This window comes from Schistocerca serialis, chromosome 1 (genome assembly GCF_023864345.2).
Source record: "Schistocerca serialis cubense isolate TAMUIC-IGC-003099 chromosome 1, iqSchSeri2.2, whole genome shotgun sequence".
NCBI classification, from domain to species: domain Eukaryota; kingdom Metazoa; phylum Arthropoda; class Insecta; order Orthoptera; family Acrididae; genus Schistocerca; species Schistocerca serialis.
The window spans coordinates 887,621,495-887,633,774 of NC_064638.1; the positions used below are offsets into that span (position 1 = coordinate 887,621,495).

The 12,280-nt window shown below is 44.9% G+C and overlaps 1 protein-coding gene across 2 annotated transcripts in view; it reads right to left on the reverse strand.

Annotated features, from left to right (window-relative positions):
• Positions 1 to 12,280, reverse strand: part of LOC126411242 (beta-glucuronidase-like) — a 288,686-nt gene that overhangs the window by 34,856 nt on the left and 241,550 nt on the right. The window lies entirely within an intron of this gene.

Here is a 12,280-nt window from a genome sequence, read left to right on the forward strand (position 1 = left end):
GACAATGGACCGATACAACGAAGCAGGACAGTGCGATCCACTCCCCAAGATGAACCGCTAAGCACTCTGAGGACATTAAGGGAACGTGTACAACGGGCCGCCAAATAAGAGACATGTGGGGACCAACACAGTTTCCTGTCCAACGTGAGCCCTAGAAACTTAGTTGTTTCCACGAATGGGAGAACAATGGGACCGAGATGTAAGGATGGCGGAAGGAACGCTTTATATCGCCAAAAGTTAATACAAACCATCTTCTCTTCAGAGAACCGGAAGCCATTTGCCACGCTCTATGAGTAGAGGCTGTCTAGACAACGCTGAAGGCAGCACTCCAGGAGGCATGTTCTCTGGGCACTGCAGTAGATCGCGAAGTCATCGACAAAGAGAGAGCCTGAGACATTAGGTGGAATACAATCCATAATTGGATTGATTGCGAAGGCAAAAAGGGCTACGCTCAAGACGGAGCCCTGAGACACTCCGTTCTCCTGGAGGAAGATGTCGGACAATACGGAACCCACACGAACCCTAAACTTTCGATCCGTTAAAAAGGAATCAATAAAAAGGGGCAGGCGACCGCGTAGGCCCCATCTGTGCATAGTGCGGAGGATACCTCCTCTCCAACAGGTATCATAAGCCTTCTCCAAGTCGAAGAACACAGCTACCGTTTGGCGCCTTCTCAAAGAGTTGTTCATGATGAATGTCGACAAGGTCACAAGGTGGTCAACAGCGGAGCGGCGGCGACGAAAGCCGCATTGGACATTAGTAAGTAGCCGTCGAGATTCAAGAATCCAGACTAACCGAGCATTAACCATGCGCTCCATCACCTTACAGACACAGCTTGTAAGAGAAATGGGGCGGTAACTAGAAGGAAGGTGTCTATCCTTCCAGGGTTTGGGTATAGGAACAACGATGGCGTCACGCCAACGCATGGGGACCTGACCTTCGGCCCAGACGCGATTGTAGGTACGAAGAAGGAAGCTTTTGCCCGCCGGAGAAAGGTGTGCCAGCATCTGAACGTGAATGGCATCTGGCCCCGGAGCAGAGGACCGGGACAGTGCAAGCGCACGTTCGAGTTCCCGCATAGTAAAGGGGGCATTATAAGTTTTCAGATTCAGCGAGTGGAAGAAAGGTCGCCGAGCCTCTTCTGCCTCCTTCCTGGGAAGGAAGTCAGGGTGGTAATGGGCGGAGCTTGAAACCTCCGCGAAAAAGCGGCCAAAGGCGTTGGAGACAGCCACAGGATCAGCAAGGACCTCATTACCTGAGGTCAGGCCAGGTACCGAGATGTGGGCCTTAATGCCCGACAGCCGGCACAGGCCACCCCAAACGACGGAAGAGGGAGTACAACTGTTAAAGGAGCTGGTGAAAGAGGCCCAACAAGCTTTTTTGCTGCCTTGATGACTCTACGGCATTGCGCTCGGAGTCGTTTGTATTCAATACAATTCGCCAACGTAGGATGGCGGCGAAAGGTGCGTAAAGCACGTCGTCGAGCGCGGATAGCGTCCCTACAAGCCTCGTTCCACCAGGGGACGGAAACGCGACGTGAAGAAGAGGTAGTACGAGGAATGGAACGTTAGGCAGCATTGATGATAACAGCCGTGAGGTATTCGACCTGACTGTCACAACTGAGAAAATCGTGGTCCGGAAAGGTCATCAGGGAGGGGTAAAGTCCCCAGTCAGCTTTCGGTATGTTCCAGCGCGAAGGACGTGGGGATGGGGTGTTTTGCAGGAGACGAACGACACAGGGGAAGTGGTCGCTCGAACAGGTGTCAGAAAGGACATACCACTCGAACCGACGGGCAGGAGTGGGAGAACAGATCGAGAGGCCCAAGTGGGAGTAGGTATGAGTAGAGTCCGAGAGGAAAGTCGGGGCGCCGGTATTGAGGCAGACAAGATTGAGATGGTTGAAGACATCCGCCAAGAGTGAGCCTCTTTGACAGGATGCAGGAGAGCCCCAAAGGGGAAAGCTCTTGGTTGTGTCTGATCCTACATTCCCCTGTGTCTACAACCAGAACCGAATAGAAGATCTTCCGAAGCACTTTGCTCTCAAAGACGAGGAGCTTATGGAAGCTCTGTCTCACACCCATACCGAACAACAGGCTGGATCTGGGTTTTGTGTAGTCGAATATTGAAGTGTCTGGAGAGGTATCTGGACCGAAGGAGTTGTGCTACGCCGTGGTAAGATCTGTTTCCTGCTTGTATTCTGGCACTGATCTCTGCTTCACATGACGAGTTCTCAGCGAAAAGTACCCCTATGTATTTCAATTCATGCACACTCTTGTAGGACTGGTCTCCCACCTGCAGTGATCGTAGATGACCATCAGTCCGACTTTGACCACACGTCATAACGAGGTACTCTGTCTTGGCTTCGTTTACGTTTAGCTCAAATTTGCTGGGAGCCCCCTTTAGTACTCTGGTCATTTGTTCCAACTCCTCTTCAGATCTGGAGAGTAAACAGATGTCGTCTGCGTAAGCTTCTTTCCCTTGATTTCAATCCCTTCGTTCTCCTGGAAGGTCTTGCGTACGATCTTCTCGAGGGCAAAGTTGAGCAGGATAAGGGACAAACCATCTCCTTGCCTGAGTCCTGTCACAATTGCAAATGAAACCCCATGTTGTTGTGGTCTTCAGTCCTGAGACTGGTTTGATGCAGCTCTCCATGCTACTCTATCCTGTGCAAGCTTCTTCATCTCCCAGTACCTACTGCAACCTACATCCTTCTGATTCTGTTTAGTGTATTCATCTCTTGGTCTCCCTCTACAATTTTTACCCTCCACGCTGCCCTCCAATACTAAATTGGTCATCCCTTGATGACTCAGAACATGTCCTACCAACCGATCCCTTCTTCTAGTTAAGTTGTGCCACAAACTTCTCTTCTCCCCAATCCTATTCAATACCTCCTCATTAATTATGTGATCTACCCATCTAATCTTCAGCATTCTTCTGCAGCACCACATTTCGAAAGCTTGTATTCTCTTCTTGTGCAAACTAGTTATTGTCCATGTTTCACTTCCATACATGGCTACGCTCCATACAAATACTTTCAGAAACGACTTCCTGACACCTAAATCAATACTCGATGTTAACAAATTTCTCTTCTTCAGAAACGCTTTCCTTGCCATTCCCAGTCTACATTTTGTATCCTCTCTCCTTCGACCATCATCAGTTATTTTGCTCCCCAAATAGCGAACTCCTTTACTACTTTAACTGTCTCATTTCCTAATCTAATTCCCTCAGCATCACCCGACTTAATTCGACTACATTCCATTATCCTCGTTTTGATTATGTTGATGTTTATCTTATACCCTCCTTTCATGACACTGTCCATTCCGTTCAACTGCTCTTCCAAGTCCTTTGCTGTCTCTGACAGAATAGCAATGTCATCGGCGAACCTCAAAGTTTTTATTTCCTCTCCATGGATTTTAATACCTACCCCGAATTTTTCTTTTGTTGCCTTTACTGCTTGCTCAATTTACAGATTGAATAGCATCGGGGAGAGTCTACAACCCTGTTTCACTCCCTTCCCAACTACCGCTTCCCTTTCGTGCCCCTCGACTCTTATAACTGCCATCTGGTTTCTGTACAAATTGTGAATTGCCTTTCGCTCCCTGTATTTTACCCCTTCCACCTTCAGAATTTGAAAGAGAGTATTCCAGTCAACATTGTCAAAAGCTTTCTCTAAGTCTACAAATGCTAGAAATGTAGGTTTGCCTTTCCTTAATCTTTCTTCTAAGATAAGTCGTAGGGTCAGTACTGCCTCCCGTTTTCCAACATTTCTATGGAATCCAAACTGATCTTCCCCGAGGTCGGCTTCTACCAGTTTTACCATTCGTCTGTAGAGAATACGCGTTAGTATTTTGCATCCGTGACTTATTAGACTGATTGTTCGGTAATTTTCACATCTGTCAACACCTGCTTTCTTTGGGATCGGAATTATTAAATTCTTCTTGAAGTCAGAGGGTATTTCGCCTGTCTCATACGTCTTGCTCACCAGATGGTAGAGTTTTGTCAGGACAGGCTCTCCGAAGGCCGTCAGTAGTTCTAATGGAATGTTGTTTACTCCCGGGGCCTTGTTTCGACTCAGGGCTTTCAGTGCTCTGTCAAACTCTTCACGCAGTATCGTATCTCCCATTGCATCTTCATCGATATCCTCTTCCATTTTCATAATATTGTCCTCAAGTACATTGCCCTTGTATAGGCCCTATATATAGTCCCTCCACCTTTCTGCTTTCCCTTCTTTGCTTAGAACTGTGTTTCCATCTGAGCTCTTGATATTTATACAAGTGGCTCTCTTTTCTCCAAAGGTCTCTTTAATTTTCCTGTAGGCAGTATCTATCTTACCCCTTGCACTTCCTGTCGATCTTGTTTTTGAGACGTTTATACTCCTTTTTGCCTGCTTCATTTACTGCATTTTTATATGTTCTCCTTTCATCAATTAAATTCAGTATTTCTTCTGTTACCCAAGGATTTCTACTAGCCCTCGTCTTTTTACCTACTATGTCCTCTGCTGCCTTCACTACTTCATCTCTCAAAGCTACCCATTCTTCTTCTACTGTATTTCTTTCCCCCATTCCTGTCAATTGTTCCCTTATGCTCTCCCTGAAACTCTGTACAATCTCTGGTTCTTTCAGTTTATGCAGGTCCCATCTCCTTAAATTCCCACCTTTTTGCAGTTTCTTCAGTTTTAATCTACAGTTCATAACCAATAGAGTGTGATCAGAGTCCACATCTGCCCCTGGAAATGTCTTACAATTTAAAACCTGGTTCCTAAATCTCTGTCTTACCATTATGTAATCTATCTGAAACCTGTCAATATCTCCAGGCATCTTCCATGTATACAACCTTCTCTTATGATTCTTGAACCAAGTGTTAGCTATGATTAAGTTGTGCTCTGTGCAAAATTCTATCAGGCGGCTTCCTCGTTCATTTCTTAGCCCCAATCCATATTCACCTACTACGTTTCCTTCTCATCCTTTTCCTACTACCGAATTCCAGTCACCCATGACTATTAAATTTTCGTTCCCTTCACTATCTGAATAATTTCTTTTATTTCATCATACATTTCTTCAATTACTTAGTCATCTGCAGAGCTAGTTGGCATATAAACTTGTACTACTGTAGTAGGCGTGAGCTTCGTGTCTATCTTGGCCACAATAATGCGTTCACTACACTGTTTGTAGTAGCTTACCCGCACTCCTATTTTTTTATTCATTATTAAACCGACTTATGCATTACCCATATTTGATTTTGTATTTACAACCCTGTATTCACCTGACCAGAAGTCTTGTTCCTGCTGCCACCGAACTTCACTAATTCCCACTATATCTAACTTTAATCTATCCATTTCCCTTTTTAAATTTTCTAACCTACCTGCCCGATTAAGGGATCTGACATTCCACGCTCCGATCCGTAGAACGCCAGTTTTCTTTCTCCTGATAACGACATCCTGTTGAGTAGTCCCCGCCCGGAGATCCGAATGGGGGACTATTTTACCTCCAGAATATTTTACCAAAGAGGATGCCATCATCATTTAACCATACAGTAAAGTTGCATGCCCTTGGGAAAAATTACGGCTGTAGTTTCCCCTTGCTTTCAGCCGTTCGCAGTACCAGCACAGCAAGGCCGTTTTGGTTATTGTTACAAGGCCAGATCAGTCAATCATCCAGACTGTTGCCCTTGCAACTACTGAAAAGGCTGCTGTCCCTCTTCAGGAACCACACGTTTGTCTGGCCTCTCAACAAATACCCCTCCGTTGTGGTTGCACCTACGGTACGGTTATCTGTATCGCTGAGGCGCGCAAGCCTCCCCACGAACGGCAAGGTCCATGGTTCTTGCTTTCTGAAATGTATCATTGTGACGCTAGATTTTGACAATTGGCCAAATTCCAGAAAATATAGGAAATTGCCGTCATTTTCACTCAAAAGAACAATCAGCAAAACTTCCTGATTACCGCTTCAAGTGGCTTTACAGCATTTCGTGGTGTTTGTTTATGAATCATAAAGGTAGTCCAAGTTTCATTTTTTTTCACAAAGCGGGAAAACAATTGACAGTTGGCTTCGAACGCTTCAGGAAAAACTGAGCACAAAAAAATGGTTCAAATGGCTCTGAGCACTATGGGACTTAACATCTATTGTCATCAGTCCCCTAGAACTTAGAACTACTTAAACCTATCTAACCTAAGGACAGCACACAACACCCAGCCATCACGAGGCAGAGAAAATCCCTGATCCCGCCGGGAATCGAACCCGGGAACGGGAAGCGAGAACGTTACCGCACGACCACGAGATGCGGGCGATCTGAGCACATTTCCACACTTTTTGTCCGCCAAGATACCCATTCTTTTTGTATAGTTTACGGTATTTTCATCTCAGTTCTGATTCGCAGCACGTTCACGTTCATGGCCTCTGACACGTGTATTCGCGCCAATCAGCTCGTCCAGTCGCTGACGACTTGCGTCAGTGGTGACAGTTGCTCTCTCACTGCGCTGTTAGACACCTGAGCACATTTCTCTTGCCAGTGGGATCATCTGCGTACGTGTTCTGTAGCCTTATGTAGATGACCGATAGCTTTTCACTCCTTCGCAACAAATCCAATGAACTCTCATACAGTTCATCACTGACTCGTTAAAAAAGCACCATTATGCAGAGGCACTAACGGCATGTGCTATCTGAACAATCTACATACAGAAGAAAGATAGTGTCACCTATTTTGCATTACCTTGTATTCGATGTGCAATATTTTCAGCTTACCTAATATACGAAAATGTAATTTCCGGCACAATTGAAGGCCAAAGGCAAAGAGCAATGACCAAGAATGTGGCGGCTAGAAGTAACTGTAGTACGTTCTAGTGTCGGTTGGTGGCTCAACGGAAATTAGGTAAGTGCCAGACTATCAATCCAAAAGTCCAAGGTTCGATTCTCTGTAGGTCATAGGATTTTTTCCTGAGAAACCTTTAACGCCTAGTGATGATTAATCCCTATAGTCTTTCAAGCGGGGTTTAGTTATTTACCTATTCTGATGTCATTAAGTTTATGTTCTGTTTTTCTGGTATCGACCTGTTATGTAGCTCTTTGGGATTGTAACTCAGTATTTTCATGGGTAGCCTTGCACCTCTCAAACAATTTGGATGAAACCCTTCACTGTCCTCGAGAATAGCATCTTCCTGCTTAAATTTTCCTGACATCTTTGTTTTTATCTATCCGTCTTTCACTCTCACACAACAATAATGTCATTTCCATTGTTTAAAAAAGTATATATTTTTTGCAGCTTTTCAGATATCATAGTTAAATTTCTGTCTATTGTTCCACATATTACTTGCAATTGGCGCACCTTTTCTTCTACATGCTGCGCTGGCCATTAAAATTGCAACACCATAAATGTGGCATACAAAGAAGATCAAATTGACAGAGAGTACTACATGTTTTGATATGTAAATGACGGGTGTTTCAGCGCAGCTTCGCGAAGTAGGTAGGCGTGGCTACGTCAATATTCTACATAAAAGGAAAGACGCTTCTGCGGGTTTCTGATTTTGAAATCGCGTTTGGATGTTGTTTGTTTGAGAGAAGATCGTGTCATGGCTTGTGTAAGAAAGAGAAACATCTACCAGCCCAAAATTAGAATTATATTAATACCTCCAGTTGCTGAAGGGTGTTGATATATATCAACGGGGGCAGGTGAAAGTGTGTGCCCTGACCGGGACTGGAACCTGGGATCTCCTGCTTATATAGCAGACGCTCTATCCATCTGAGCCACCGAGGGCACAGAGGATAGTGCGACTGCAAGAACTATCTCGCGAACGCCTCCCGCGAGACCCACATTCCCACCTTGTATGTCCACACACTACATTCGTAGTGTCCCACCCCAAGAAACTCATTACTCGTGGAAGACTTTCTTGCCAAATCCCGTAAGAGTTCGGGGCATGTGTGTGCATCGGCACAGAAGAAGAAGGTCATGGCCGGTATTGCCAGAACTATATACTTATATGGATATGGTGTCTGTTCTTTCGGACATGTTCAGGAGGGCCATACTCTGTGCCATGCAGGATTCAACGACCCCACGTGACTAGCAGCAGAGAGGGCATATATTTTTCACTCGACAGCACAGCATTGTGTAGCCACTTCATGTACGTTGAGTCAGGAAATGGGCTTGTTTGTAGCAAAGAACTATCTGCAGGGACAGTGCGACGCCGTGTGGAGGAGCACCAATTATCAAAACGGTGACGGTTGTTGTAACTTGTTGCACTGATAGGACAGCAGACAGAGCTGGGCCGACAGCAGTTCTGCGCCCAACAACGCTGGACACAGGTGTGGCACCACGCCGTCTTTTTAGATTCATTCCACTTCGGTATGTATCATCACAATGGGCGTATTCCCCTGCGGAAGCTTAAAAGAGAACGTACGTTGACATATTGCATTTGTGATCATCATATGGACCCTTCACGTGGCGTGATGGTATGGTGTGTCACTGGGCACACAACACGTTCACCTCTGATTCAAGTAGCTGGTAATTTTGGCAGCGGGCATTACATTCATATCGTGCTAAGGCTGGTGGCTTTGCCCTGTCGTCGAGGTCTTTCAACAGCATAATGCAAGATCGCATGGTGTCTGTACTGTCCTGACCTCCCTAACTACAGAGGGTATTTAACTGTTACCCTGGCCAGCACCTTCTGCAAGTATCTCACTCAGAGAAAACATTTTATCACATTTTTCCTAGAGATTTGCTCGCCACCGCTCTCCAGCCACTTATATTGATGAACTTTGGCATAGAATTTAAGCAGCTCCCAGTGACACGTCCACATCTGTCGTCCAAGTTCTGCTGAACTCCACCTCAAGCCGCGTCAGAGCCAATTCTGCAGTCAGAGGTGGCAGCCCTGTATACTAAATATGACGACCTGCATATTCCCAATATACCAACAAATTTAACCGCGTGTTCCTTCTAATATACTGTATACGCACAAGAAGTAAAATTTTCCTATTCACTATCCTTCCTGCTGTCGCAGTTCTAAAGGCCAGTATTTCATTGTCATATGAAGGTTGTACCAACAACCCAACAGTACAACACTTACTTAACCACTGTAACGCTCGAACCAATGCTCCTGTTCAAAAAGATTTGCTTTATGTAAGAGGAAGAGTGCAGAGAAAAGTATTTTAGTGGAACATGTTACTACAGTGTGTTTACAAATTAGTTATACAAGTAACTGTTAATTGTGAAGAAGGTAATTAACTTAGAGAAATGTTTGATGCAGCAGTGAATGCTGTGTACCTTCAAGTTTTATTTACAGTTTTTCCATGTGGTTACCTTTTGTAACACAACAAATCTCCCATGTGTAATCCGTTTCCTGCCAAATCCTACGAAGCAAGTCTTGATCTATGATAACAACTGCAATTGTTATCCGTTGTCGCAGCTCGTCGACGTTTTCCGGAAGCGGAGTAACAAACACTCTGTCTTTAATGCAACCCTATACACTGAAGTCCGTTGGGTTTCAACCAGGTGATCGTAGTGACCAGGATATTGCTGCACCATGTTCAGTCCAAGTCGGCACACTCCTATGGAGATACGAGACAACGTCACAATGACAATGAGGTATCGCGCCCTCTTACTGGAAAATAAATTCTGTACCCATATTTTGTTGTAACTGAGGCATTAGACAATGTTCGAGCATGTCCAGGTAAGATAGGTCAGTGACAACTGACTCGGCAAAAACGAAAGGACTGTAAATCTTGTTACAGTTACAGCACAAAAAATATTTGCCTTAGTAAGTCCGACACACGTTCGATTATGTGACGCGGTTTCTGCTCACCCGGTATGCGAACATTATGCCAATTCACTTTACAGCAGGTATGGAAAGTGGCTTTGTCAATGAACACAATTTTATTAGAAAAATCATCTTTAGTTTATATTTTGCAAAACTCATCTCGTTTTTCTTTATAATTTTTTCTGAAAACCTGCAACAGCTGCAATGTAGGGCTTGAATGATACGACATTTCTGTAATACCTTGCACACAGCAACACTAAGCATATTCAATTATTAGCTGGCACATTTCGTCGGTTTACCCAGACTACGAATGCACTTGTTCAGTTGCTGCGTCAGAGACTGTTGGCTGACCTTGACCTGGCGTCCTGTGTTGCAAAGGCCAGTTTTGGTGAACGATTACACAAATAACAGTTTGCTCTTGAGATGGTGGCTTGCTGTACTTAGTCCTAAACTCTATCTGAACTGTAGGAGCGGATTTGAATTCATGAAACCATAAACAGCACTACACACTGCACTGTTATACGACGCCATGGCGACTGCTGGAATAACACAAATCGAAATTTCGCGCCGTTATCCTGTAAGTTGGTAAGCGTGCTACAAACAGCGTGCAGAATGGCCTGTAGGTGGCAGCATAGTGCAGATCCACACATTCCGTCGCAGTATCAGTATAAAGATGGCCGCCCCACTTGCGACTTGCACCACGGAAGAACAGCGTTCTGTTATTCGGTTTTTGCGTAGTGAAGGCGTGAAACCAACTGAAATTCATCGACGAATCAAGGTCCAGTATGGTGATGCATGTTTGTCACAGCAGCAAGTCTACGAATGGAGTAGGAAGTTCGCAAATGGTGTGACTTCAGTGGAAGATGCTCCTCGTCCAGGACAGGAACAACGAGTTGTGACTCCACAGAACATTGCAGCAGTTGAAGCCGCAGTGAAGGAAAACCGCCGAGTGACACTGAATGACATTGCAGCATGTTTACAGATTAGTCATGGGTTAGCACAGCACATTGTGCATGATGTGCTACAGTTTCACAAAGTGTCTGCAAGATGGGTGCCACGGCAGCTGACTCCTGAAATTAGAGAACGGCGTGTTGATGCTTGTGAAGAACTTCTTTGGCACTTTGAATGAGAAGGTGATGGTTTCCTTGCAAGAATCGTTACTAGGTATGAAACCGGGGTTCACTTCCACCACCGGAAACGAAGACAGCGAGCAAGGAATTGCGCCATTCCTCATCACCAAAACCAAAGAAGTTTCGAACAGAGCCATCAGCAGGGAAGGTTATGCTGACTCTCTTTTGGGACGAAAAAGGCATCATTTTGGAGCATTACATGCTTAGAGGGGCTACTGTCACCAGTGCATCATACACAGATCTCCCATAAAATCATCTGCTGGCTGCAATCAAATCAAAACGATGTGGATTGCTGTCAGTAGGTGTCCTTTGGGACATGAAAATGCAAGGCCCCACACTGCCCGTACAACAGTTGCAACAGTCACAGACCTGCTTTTTGAATGTCTTTCTCATGCACCATACTCACCAGACCTTGCCCCAAGTGATTTCCATACGTTTGGACCACTCAAAGACGCAATGGGAGGAAAGAAGTTCCGTTCTGATGAAGATGTACGGCACGCGGTGCATGAGTGGTTGCGCGGACTACGTAAAGAATTTTTTTTTCTAAAGGAATTTATGCACCTTATAAGCGCTGTAGGACTTGCATTGAGCGTGGGGGAGATTATGTTGAAAAGTCATACAGCCTTGTACCACTTCTGCACAATAAATAATATTTAAAAAACATTTAAGGTTTTCATTTCCCTCACCCTCGTAATTTGTATGAACACCCTGTGTGTTAACACATGTCACACTTCTTCCTATTAAATCGATGAAACATGGTCGTGGAGAAAAGTTATTTACATAAGAACTGCATATAAAGAACTTCCCAGTGTGCCTTTACTTTTTTTTCAAATCTTTGTACAGACGTGGGGAGACTGAGCGCAGAGCATCAACATGACGCGACAGTGATGAAACCTCTCTACCTGCAAGGGAGAGTTGCTTATACTTTGCGTCGCGGCTTGGAGTTTTCTTGTAAATTCTGTAAATTCACAGAACCAGATGGGCTGGTCACATCCCGAAACAAACTAAGAATGTTCTGTAATTTGGCACTTGCTTCTGTGATGACATTCTGAGAGTTTCTGTCATGAACTTGGCTACGTGAAAGTATATCGGCCATTGTAATTGTTTTATATGAGAAGCAAAATACAGAAGAGTGTTTGAAAGTGGTTATGTAACGTCATAGCTAGGTGGCGTAGATGGGAGCTCTTTTACAGCCCTCGACCCTCTGCAGATAGTGAAGAAATCACACAGTAGGATTAGTGGCACTGCATAGCGGGTCCACAGCATCAAGAAACTATCCGAAGGTGACCGTAAGAAAATAATCAGCAGGAGTGATTACGAAAAGCACGAGGGTGATATTGTTAGTAAAGTTGTTGACTCACCTGCAGCCCATAACTTGAGGCATAAACACTTCATCGTGTAGACA